General features: G+C 39.2%; 1 long non-coding RNA gene across 1 annotated transcript in view; it reads left to right on the forward strand.

Annotated features, from left to right (window-relative positions):
• Nucleotides 1-7,086: 7,086 nt before the first annotated feature.
• Nucleotides 7,087-12,754, forward strand: part of LOC137653095 (uncharacterized) — a 62,343-nt gene continuing 56,675 nt past the window's right edge. Inside the window, exon 1 of the long non-coding RNA XR_011046388.1 lies at nucleotides 7,087-7,176. This is a non-coding gene — a long non-coding RNA (uncharacterized lncRNA). The remainder of the gene's footprint in view (nucleotides 7,177-12,754) is intronic.

Genomic DNA, 12,754 nt, shown 5'->3' on the forward strand with positions numbered 1-12,754 from the left:
TGACGTCATATATGACTGAATAAAAATAATGAATAACGTTTAATGTACCGTTATCCTTAAGCAAGGTGAATCGTAAACAGGCTCTAATCTCCGGTGCTAGGTCTACATGTGTGACCTTCGCTAAATCCGCCGTCAGCGCAAAAGGTTCCTTTCTGACTGCTAAAGTCCTAAGGTTGCGTTCACGCGGCTCGTTCTGAGAGCGGGTTTCAGATTTTGACGTGGATGTATTAGCGTCAACACGGATTGGAGCGGAAGTTACGGGCTTAAGAATAGGACAGTCAGGCAAAGCGAGCACTGGTCCATGGGATGGTACGGTTTTAGTTATTGAATTTACCGGTACAGGCCTCTGCTGGCCATCACGCACACGGTTAAGTTGAGTGGTATTTGCGCTACCACTTGGGGGGTCCATGACAAGACTGTGATTGGTATTTCCTCCGGGACGGACTGTCACCGGCGGCAAAGACAAAGGGGGTTGAGAGCGATCAAACGCTGGTGGCTTAAGGTTCGGAGATGAGGACGGAGCACGTGGGAATGATACAAAATTACTAATTGTGTGCCGTGTGGGCAACATAGTATTGGAATGTGACGATTGGGGAGTTGATACAAAATTATGAACATTGTGCTTTACTGCCAAGACATTAAAAGGATCAACTAGGGGATCGTTAATAACATTTATAACAGGACGTGTCACTGAAGGTGTCGCCTTTGAAAAAGAATTAGACTGATTAGCTTTAATAGTTAAATTGGGATGAGCCATGAGGCTATTAAAAGCAATTTCAATTTTACTTGAACAGGCAGCAAGTACGGGATAATTTAATTTAACTATGGGATGGTCGTAATGACGTCTCCAAAAATTCTTGTAATTACAAAGTTCATCTCTTACTTTACCAACAAGGGTTTTAAAATGACTTACGGCTTCTGAACCCATGCTGGGAAAATCTACTGAAGCGAGAGCATGAAGTGCTAGGTCTGCGTCCTCACAAACAAAGGTGAATGTCAACTCCTGTTCCTTAAGCCTAGCGTTAATCTCCTCTGGGCTGAGCGATTCCGCCTTAGGCGGTGAAGGGTTGTTTACGTTAAACATGAAGTCCGCCATCTTGGAATGACCACATTTGATGAACGGATTCGTAAAAGCAAACAAAGGGTAACTGAATTTCAAAAGATCATGAAAATGAAACTTTACAAATTTAATAGCATGGTAATTGAACATTTAAATTTACTCATGATGAGAAAAAAGGGTTAAATGACAACACAAAGGTAAATCATGAAATTACTTTAAAATTCAGTGACTGGGGCCTAACAAAGCAGACGATGCTCGGTCACGTGACGTGAAAGACTTTGCTAAAATGAATTATATACGCACGTGGCGATAATGACTAATTAATTTACTTTAAAGCAGAACATATTAGAAAGCACATGGGCTTATGAATGCAAAAAAGGTAAGTTAAAGGTGAAAATAACAGGTCGAGGCTGACACTGTTGTGACGATTTCACAATTACGGGCACACTAAGGCGACCACTGATCTATTCAAAATGTAGATAGGCGCACAAGGCAACGACTTTAAAGTGCACTCACGTGGAGGCTAAACAAAATGAAATTTCCCTCACGCGGAGGTAAAACAAAAATATCGTCGATAAAAGACACAAATAATCTTTCCTCGCTAAAGGAAATTAAATGGTACTACACGCAGTAATTTACTTACGTTAGCAAACAATTATGTACCCTTAGTTTGGGTTGTAAACAAGATCCGCCATCTCGGAACAAACACGTGGAATGAAACGGACTTGGTGTTAAGTTTCTACGGTACTCGTAAGAAGACTTAAAATTATGTTACGCCAATTCGCTCTTTAGGACAAGGACACGTGCTAGGTATACGGGAACGTTAGTTAGAAAGGTTAAGGTTGGTTAGGGAAGGTAAACGACACAAAGGAAGGTAGACCAAGGTACAAAATGTTACAAATTAGATGCTTAGCTAGCAAAATTAGTTGACAGGACGAGTACACCGGCGCTCTAGCTGAGCAGTAAACACGGGCGTCTGAACAACAAAAAACCTTAGTTCAAGTAGCTTAGAACTTTCTGGTATAAGTGGATTCCGCCACACGTGGGTGAACGGATCCGAGATAAAGCGAAGTTCCTACGACAAATTCTAGTCTTTCTGTAGAGAACATTCAAGCAACAAATTAACCTGGTTACGTAGTTCTTTCCTTAAACACGTGGTCGATACAAAAAGATCATGATGATTACAAATTTCTCTTCCCAATTAAAGTCTGGGCATTACACATTCGACAAACTGGCTGTGTGCGTGTGGGTAAGTGATATAGCGAGTTACTATATGCTTAATCAAGCTGATTAATTACGTTAATGCTTCATAAGTCAAAGGTAAAAGATCCGGTTCGAAGGACCACTCGTGTGGAGAATTTTTTAATGGTTGTGTTCTGAGTGGGAACTTAGTCCGGGAAAGTCTCCTTATAACAGTTACATAAAGTTCAACAGGGGAGGATATGAGCACTTACTCTCGGGGCACAAACACCCTGCTAATACTTTACTGTCACAATTCACTAACCATCACTCACATACAAAAGGGAAATTTTACTGTCCAGAGGCCGAAGCACTCCACACGTAGAAATCTCAATAATTTATGGCCTACTCTAGCTTTGTCAGGTCTATAGTCATCTCATTCTCAGGCTCTGTTCCGGCTCCGTCCCAGCTACCCCAATGAGATGCTGGACAGTTATTTTACGTTAATGTAAGGAAGACAAAATCCAAAATGGGAGCAGTGATGTAAAGTAGTTAAAAAGTTTAAAGATAATGATCTTTACCTTCGAAGCAAATATATTAATGCAAAGTACCTCGCTGTTACCACCTATAGACTTACTCTTTAAATATTGGGTATTTTGTCCCGTGATCAACTATTCATTTCACACATTAAAATAAATGAGGGAGCAAAAATACTAAGGAGGTTTAATTAACCTAATATTGATTTATTCACAAGTTGACATTGAAACAAAACAGACATCTTAACAACACAAAAAATGGTATCAAAAGAGATGCAATTAAAATAATGAAAATGATGGGTTAGACACGTGGTCTTCAACAATCAAAAATCAAATGGGGTCTGGCACGTGGCCCACGTGACCCCGAGACTATGCTAGTCTCCAAGCAAGAAATAATAATGGAAAAATATTTACACACAATCCCACCGCACACAGTCCGAATATTGTAATTAGCCAGGTTCCCTATAAAGTTAAAATTAGTCTAAGCTAATAAAAAATGGGGGAAAACTAAATGGCCATTGATGTAGTACCTGCACTCCTTTAAAGATAGTCCTATGCCCGTGATAGCTGTTGACCTGGTTGTTGCACTAATCTCTTGCCTGGCTCACCCCAAGAATTCTCACTGTAGCTGTAACTAGGTACATCAGGGTCCTCTTCTTCTGAATCTCTCCGACCGGCAGCAACCCTTTGTGAGTCGCGTTTGGGCGAGTGGGATGGGATGGGGGTGAGCCAGAACTACATGGGTTCAATGACCAGGCAGGTCAGCAAGCCAGGGCAGCTTCTCGTAGAATGTGGCCGACACTACGGTCGAAGAGATCACCTGGCTTCACCTTTCCAGACAGGTGAAGAGCTTGATGCGCATGGTAATCCATTGGGGGTGCCATATCGGGACTTAAGGACAGGGCAATATATTGTTGCAGGGAGTGCAGAGGAGGCAGGATTTTGTACTAAATACTCAGATAAATCTTGCTGCTCTGAGGGAGGTTATATATACAATAATCCTACCTATTCTGGCTTGCTAAAAATTAATATTTAAAATGATTAATTAGCAATGGACTGGTGCAATGGGCATACATCTTAAAATTAACAAACCTTAATTGGTATTGAGAAATATAAGATGCATTAATTCAGCAGTATTGGAATTTATTTAAAATGTGCAGTTTAGGAATTTAATCTCGACCCATGTAGTTTAAGGAAAGAACCAACATACGCCGTGGTTACACTAAGGCCCTCTAACGTGCGTATCTACGCTGTGACGTCACGAGCATGGCGTGCGCCACTGTCAACAATTTTAGGTTAGTCTTCCCTATGTTTCGTTAAAGAAAACTAGATGTAGGAGAGAATGTTTAAGGGGTAGCTATAGACCTGACAAAGCTAGAGTAGGCCATAAATTATTGAGATTTCTACGTGTGGAGTGCTTCGGCCTCTGGACAGTAAAATTTCCCTTTTGTATGTGAGTGATGGTTAGTGAATTGTGACAGTAAAGTATTAGCAGGGTGTTTGTGCCCCGAGAGTAAGTGCTCATATCCTCCCCTGTTGAACTTTATGTAACTGTTATAAGGAGACTTTCCCGGACTAAGTTCCCACTCAGAACACAACCATTAAAAAATTCTCCACATATATATAATATATATATATATATATATATATATATATATATATATATATATATATTCCCGTGCAACCTCTATTATTATTATTATTATTATTATTATTATTATTATTATTATTATTATTATTATTATTATTATTATTATTATTATTATTACTTGCTAAGCTACAACCCTAGTTGGAAAAGCAGTATGCTATAAGCCAAGAGGTTCTAACAGGGAAAATAACCCAGTGAGGAAATGAAACAAGGAAAAATAAAATATTTTAAGAACAGTAACATTACAATAAATATTTCGTATCTAAACTATGAAAACTTTAACTATACAAGAGATAGAAAAATAAGATGAAATAGTGTGCTTGAGTGTATGCTCAAGCAAGAGACCTCTAATCCAAGACAGCAGAAGACCATCATACAGAGGCTATGGCACTACCCAAGATTAGAGAACAATGGTTTGATTTTGGAGTGTCCTCCTAGAAGAGCTGCTAACCAAAGCTAAAGAGTCTCTTCTACCCTTACCGAGAGGAAAGTGGCCACTGAACAATTACAGTGCAGTAGTTAACCCCTTGGGTGAAGAAGAATTGTTTGGTAATCTCAGTGTTGTCAGGTGTATGAGGACAGAGGAGAATATGTAAAGAATAGGCCAGACTATTCGGTGTATGTGTAAAGTTAAAAATAGTGTAGTTACTGCTAAAGTTATCGGGACGTTTTTCACGTTTTCTTTATGGTAGATACTAAGAGAAAACTATATTTATTGGAGAACAATGACATATATATATATATATATATATATATATATATATATATATATATATATATATATATATATATATATATATATATATATGTGTGTGTGTGTGTGTGTGTGTTTGTGTGTGTGTGTGTTCCCGTGCAACCTCTTTTATTATTATTATTATTATTATTACTTGCTAAGCTACAACCCTAGTTGGAAAAGCAGTATGCTATAAGCCAAGAGGTTTTAACAGGGAAAATAACCCAGTGAGGAAATGAAACAAAGAAAAATAAAATATTTTAAGAACAGTAACATTACAATAAATATTTCGTATCTAAACTATGAAAACTTCAACTATACAAGAGATAGAAAAATAAGATGAAATAGTGTGCTTGAGTGTATGCTCAAGCAAGAGACCTCTAACCCAAGACAGCGGAAGACCATCATACAGAGGCTATGGCACTACCCAAGACTAGAGAGCAATTGTTTGATTTTGGAGTGTCCTCCTAGAAGAGCTGCTAACCAAAGCTAAAGAGTCTCTTCTACCCTTACCGAGAGGAAAATGGCCACTGAACAATTACAGTGCAGTAGTTAACCCCTTTTGGGTGAAGAAGAATTGTTTGGTAATCTCAGTGTTGTCAGGTGTATGAGGACAGAGGAGAATATGTAAAGAATAGGCCAGACTATTCGGTGTATGTGTAGGCAAAAGGAAAATGAACCCTAACCAGAGAGAAGAATACAATGTAGTTCTGTCTGGCCAGTCAAAGGATTCAATAAATCTCTAGCGGTAGTATCTCAATGGGTCGCTGGAGCGTTGGCCAAACTACTACCCAAAGAAAGAAACAATAAAAACATGTAAACTTATGATTGACAACTCGTTTGTTTCCGTTCTACAGTTGTTAGTATAATTTTCACGTTGTCAACAACTTCCTTAAGTAGTCTATGTGAATATGAGAACGTTGCATATACATATTTCTATATTCTTTGAACAGTTCAAGCATATAAATACATATCTCCCATATTTCTTTAGGAAACTATGTCAAAATCGCCAATGGAAATGTTTCTCCTTGTGCGGTTTGAAAATATGTCCTTATCAGAACTGAAATTATTTTTATCTATGGTAAGCAGTTCTTCTAAGAGAAGGACACTACAAATTCAAGCCATTGTTCTCTAGTCTTTGGTAGTGCCATAGCCTCTGTACCATGGCCTTCCACTGTCTTGGATTAGAGCTCTCTTGTTTGAGGTTATACCAGGGTACACTGTTCTATCATGTCTCTCTTCGTGTTTTGTTTTGAAGTTTTTATATTTTATATATGGAAGATCTAATCTAATGTTGTTACTCTTCTTAGTATATATTTTTTTTTATTTTGATTGTTTATTACTTCTCTTGTAGGTTCTTTATTTTATTTTTTCCTTTCCTCGCTGGGCTATTTTTCCCTGTTGGAGCCCTTGGCCTTATAGCATCTTGCTTTTCCAACTAGGGTTATAGCCTATCATGTGATAATAATAATAATAATAATAATAATAATAATTGATAATAACCAAATTTATTCTTCATTTGTATGTCGAATCTTTATATAAAACGTCTTACAAATGTTTTTTGGCTAACTGAACTGGACTTTCACGTTGGCGAGTTTTTCTTCCACGGATTCTAAAACTGTAACCAGTGTTGCCAGTTTTGGGGATTTATCCCTAGATTTGGAGATTTTGGTTGTCTGATTGGGATATTCTGTATAAATTTCTTTGAAGAAGAAACAAAGATGAGTAAACCTTTATATTGTGTAATTAGTTAGCTTGCACTCATATAAAGTATAGTGAGTAATTTCTATATTAGTGAAGCCTTCAGGATCAGAAGGAAATTTATTTGCTGAAATAGGGATTTTTGGGTGGTTTTGGGGATTTTTTATCATGAGTTTTGGGGATATTTAGACTAACCCATCTGGCAACAGTGACTGTATCTTATTAGATTCTTAAGGATCCTTGACTTTGGTAACGTAAATACAAATAGGTTTAATCGAAGAAACTTTAAAAATCTGCATCTCCACTGGTGCACAAAATGGTGAGAAAACTGTGTATGTGATTTAAATTTTTAAATTTAGGCAAGTGTTAACTAAGGTCAAGATTAATGATAGTTCACTGATAATTCTATATGATAGCAAGAATAAGTTAGGGGTGTATGTATGATAGCTTCCACCTATGGCTAACTTAGAATACGGCAGTGTAATAGGGGTCGCAGAGGTAAGGACACGGCTTGTAGGTTAGGTTGGGGGGGAAATTTTAGGTTAGTTGATGTCTATTATTAATCAACGCATGAGGAACTGGCCGCTCATATACAAAGGCTCGTAAGTTGGGGTACATTCTTATCCCAAAGGTGAAATATGTAGGTCCTGGTTTCATAATAGGCCTAGAATTTATGTAAGGGCTTAGGTTTAAGCCTATGTAGCCTGATTTTTTTTTTTTTTTTTTTTTTTGCAGCCTTTAGTAATTTCTACAAGCCTCATGTGAAAAGTAATGATGAGCTGGCCTAAGTGGTAAATGTATAAATAAACATGGGACAACATTTCTAAGAGAAAAAAAAAACAATGCTGTAAATGATGTTTTCAACAAATTTGACCTATATTTCTACTGAAAATAGGCCATTCTACTTTATGGACCCCCCCCCCCATCCTGAAGAACATAGGTGGGAACATGGGATTTTGGGGGTATGAAAACTGGACAAAACGGGGTTATTTAACACACTTAAGGTTTGTTAAAGAGTACAGAACCTAACCTAACCTAGCAGTTTTCAGGACACAAAACACGATTATTTAACACTTGAGATTTGTAAAACGGTACAAAAACTAGCAAACCCACTTCCTAATGTAGTTCCCAGGTCGTAACCCCTAGATGCAGGCCGCCTCTCCAGGTCACAACCCATAGCCAGGGGTAAGTCCCAGGTCACAAACTAAAAGTAAATTCATACAATATGATAAAGTAAATCGCAAATAAATCTGACACCGTCTGTTTTTATTTTTTTGGCAATGTTTACAGAAACGTAGTAGTAAAGTTTGTCCTGTGTATTTCTATAATAATACCAAATTTCAAAATATATTTTACTTCCCTCATGTCCATTCATTACTACAGGCGTTCTTGTTGTAGTTGATCCTATAAAACAGATTTTGAAGCAAAGCGAAAAATCTATTTTTGGGTGAGATAGCCATGTCGACCTGATGGAAGGTTCCTATAGGCAGCTTCCTAAAGGATATTTAGCTACAGTGATACTTCTAGAGAATTGACCATAGGTCTCCAGAATTCTAACTCGTGGTGCGAGTATCCTTAAAATATTTCTTAAGGATATCGCATAATATCAGGGGACGTATTTATTGATACAACATACGGCAATCTTCACCCCGAATAGAGTATTTGCTTTGAGGGGGAAGAGTGGCGAAAATGAAGGGGAGCCGTCATCAAGGTTACCTGGTGGATCCCCTTCCCATACCATTACCGGGCCACGCATGGCAACCCATTCCTTGTTGCAATTAAGCATGGATGTCTACAGATTGAGTAGTTTCGGGTGGGGATTTGTTACATATGTATGCCCATTTTCTTAGAAAAGGAGGGCGGGTCCATCAGGACGACATGGCTCTCTCGCCCAAAAATAGATTTTTCGCTTTGCTTCAAAATCCGTTTTTTGGGCTCGGCCTTGTCGTCCTGATGGTAGCTTACCAGAGAATTACTTGGAAGTACTATATCTGTGGGTTTGTATAAGTGCCTTAACCTTGAGTCAGCTTCTATATGGTTACCCAGACCACATAACTAGGTGACACTACCGTTATTCGTCATATCCACAAAGCTTGGAACGAGCTTAGGGCTTCCTGCCCCTTGCAGGGAAACTGTCTACTCTGACTACAGACACGAGAAGGTTTGTATACGTTGGAACAAATGTAATTAGCTTACCATTAGCATGTACACACTTATAAGTAATTCAAGTGTTTTTTACATTATTTTTAGGAAAAAATAATTAAGCTACTTATTCAGCTACTTCTGGGGCGAATAAGATGCAAATACATTTTTTATATTTATTTGTATAGACAACATAAACATAACAAACATATTAAAATAGAATCATGTCTTGTACAACCAACATTCTAAAGATACAAATATATTTATCACCTGTAAGGAAAGAAATACAGTATATTAAAACATTGCTACTCGATATTTTTGTAAAATTATTAAGATAATTTCACTGTAGAAGTTGGACGAGTTTAAACACTGCGTACGAATGTTCTATACTTATAAAGAACAGTCCCAGGGGCATCAGGGTGACCCTTAATAAAAGGTATTACATTGAAAGGTGTTAACACCTTTTCACCCATAACTACAGTCCCAAACAGTTCACTGTTCATCGCAGCACTAGATGACAGGTTTTATAACACTACCTGCCGCTGCCACAAAGTGTTTTAGCTCGTGCACTTGCTTCGCATAATGTTTAAAGAAGACTCTAGAGGATTTCCAACCTGTGTATGAGTGGAGTCTATCAAAGTCCATGTACTAAAAAAAGTTCAGCGAGGAAGCGATTTTTCTTGGATCATGACCTGCGGGTGCACTGTCAGGATCCGCTCTGCGAATAAAGTAGGTGAGCTTCGCCCTCAGTTGTTTCAGGGATAAGTTTGATCCTGAGGTTTTGCCTATGAAGAGCTGTAGGAAAATTTACAGTTTCATCCATTATGGGAAATCTATTATAATAATATATTTCCCGAGTAAAGCAACTCTTTTGTAGTATTTCTGTAAAATATTATCTGTCGCAAATGCCTAGTTCTTTGTATATCGACGATCAAACTCACGCTACTCATGTCTTCCTTCCAGATATTTTCTAAGTCTGTTGTTATTGTTGACTGTGTCTTGTATTTGCTTAAATGAGCCCTGTAACCACTATAATCCGCTGACAAACTAGTCCACTATGAAGTCTTACACGTTTGGCCAATCAGAGCGCCTGTCCACTATGACGTCATACATGTTTGGCCAATCACAGCGCGACAATACAACAGCGCCACAATACAATATCTTCCCAGGCATTTCATTTCGTTTTTAGACATGGAGACCATAGAAAGGGCGTCATCTCATGTTGCACAAGAAGTTGAAATTCCATTTTCTTGTCCTGACGGTTTTGTAACTTACAATGAATTTATTGAAAAACTAGTGCATTTGTGCCAGAGACACAATTTAATTTTACAAAATCAAAATTGGCCTGCATGTCAAGGAACATTCCCAACGGCTTCACGTTTTCCTCAAAGCAGCAGCACATCTTGATGAACCAACAGTTTAAGGTAAGCTTCATTAATTTATAGAGTATATTATAATGGTGATAGTATAACGATGTATGCAGCAGTACCATCCCTTTGGATTTGGTTTGATGGATGTGTTAGGTAGTGGCTGTAAGGGGGGGGGTGGCCTCGCAGGGGTAGGCCTAGGTAGGGGTACAGGGCCCTAGGTTAGGTGGTTGTATTAGGTTCGGTAGTGTCCCAAAATTCACTGTGGCCTTAAGGGGGGGTCACAGGGGGGGCGGAGCCCCCCCCCCCCCCCCCGGTAGGCCTAGGTAGGGGTACAGAGCCCCTAGGCTAGGTTAGGTGGGTTTATTAGGTTCAGTAGTGCCCTGAAAATCACTGTGGCCTTAAGGGGGGGACGAAGGGGGGGGGGGGGCGGAGGCCCCCCCCCCCCCGGTAGGGCTAGATAGGGGTATAGGGGGAGGGGTGGTGGAAGGATAAGTATTCATTTATTGCAAATATCATTTGACGGCCCCCCCCCCCCCTCCCACCCAAAACCCCGGTTCCCACCTGGTGTCCCCCATAATTGTTGGGATGAAGTAGGGTCTTTCTGCATTCTAGAACAACTTAGTAAATCTCCAAATTGGATGGTTTGCGGTCAAAATAAACGTTAAATTCGTTGGAACTACACTATTTCTGATGCAACAAATATATTTTTATTCCAGTTTCCCCATAATGGATGAAACTGTAAATTTACTGAGCTGTAATTTTGTTTGTCGGCAATTGATTATGGTGGAAATGCTCTACGTTTAGTGTAAAGCTATTGTTACTCGTGAGAAATAAAAGAGAGTAACGGTGAAAGAATGCCTCAAAGGTCCAATTCTGACTTAATTTTTACGGAAGGCCAGCACATTTTCTACTGCAAAGCATCTGTAAAGATGACAAGACGGTGTCAATCATAAGGAATTATTTGTGATTTACTTTTTCATAATGTCAGGATTTATGATTTACTTTTAGTTTGTAACCTGGGAAGGGGGTGTATGATTAGCGGTTGTGACCTGGGAAGGTTTGTGACCTGGGGAGGGGAGTCCTGGGTTCCCCCCCCCTCCCCCAGCTAAGTGTTCTGATCTAGGAAGGGGGTGTGAGGCTGGCCTCTCTCCAGCCAGGGGTTTTGACCTGGGAACTATAAGGTTAGGTTAGGTGGGTTTGTTAGATTCTGTACCCTATTGCAAATCTCAAAAGTGTTGAATAATCACGTTTTGGCCTATTTTCAGCCACTTACATGAACCATATATTTTTCCAACTGGTTATTTTGTACTTATTTTACATTTCTGACCATTATTATTGCTGCAAATCACTCCTTTATTACATTTCCCCTCCCCAAAAAAACCCTGGTTTCCCACTGAGATCCCCTGTAATTCTCCTTATATAAGTGGGTTCAAAACTCAATGAATTGGTGATTTGCCCCAATAATCATGGTCATAAATGCATAAAACGCAAGAGAGCGAGTAGGTAAAATATATGGTTCATGTATTTGGCTAGAAATTGAAGTATCATATATTTACCAATTTTTCATTACCAACATTTGCACTGCACACAATCCATAGGAATTGGGTTTTTGTCAAAATTAATGCCAGAATTGCCAACTACTACCTTTGCCATAGCTACAACAAAACGAAATGCCGGTTTTCCTTCATTATTCAAAATAGTCAAACGCTGACCCCAGTGGACGTTACAGTAACTTTATTACTCCACTGAAATCCCAGTAAAACTTGGTTGTTCCGTAACCGAAATACAAACCACGCTATTTACATTGGGTTTACCTTTCGGCGTAGCTGAAATGGCGAGCCATCAGAATTTAACGAGGGTGTATTACCCCCGCACTAGTTAGCAGGGGGGTAGGGGAGTGGTAGCTAGCTACCCCTCACCCCCTCACACACCGGTGAACTGCTTCACTTCACTTTTGGCTCGGACAATGGACAGACATCTCTGTCCTTGTCCTCGCTTAGCAGCCATTGTTTGTTTTGTCTTTACTTAATCACTTACTTTTCTATTACTCAATATATATGTAAACATTTTTCGTGTTTATGTATACGTATATTTGAGTATAGAAATCAGTAAGTTTCCTTTTCAGAGTTTGTGCTTGTGTGTGTAGTGTACGTTATCTCCGTGGAGCCCTCGGCAGTTAGGCCACCATGGTGTAATTTCATGGGTCGCGATCGAGTTTGACTACGGTCTCTCTCTCTCTCTCTCTCTCTCTCTCTCTCTCTCTCTCTCTCTCTCTCTTTGAGGTTGTTCACCCTTTTACTACGTTACTTTTACTACGTCTGAGTAGCTTCCTTCCCGTGTGGATGGGGTTGCTACGCCGTACGTTTTGTCTCAATTAGTTTATGA

The sequence above is a fragment of the Palaemon carinicauda genome, chromosome 14 (assembly GCF_036898095.1).
Source record: "Palaemon carinicauda isolate YSFRI2023 chromosome 14, ASM3689809v2, whole genome shotgun sequence".
NCBI classification, from domain to species: domain Eukaryota; kingdom Metazoa; phylum Arthropoda; class Malacostraca; order Decapoda; family Palaemonidae; genus Palaemon; species Palaemon carinicauda.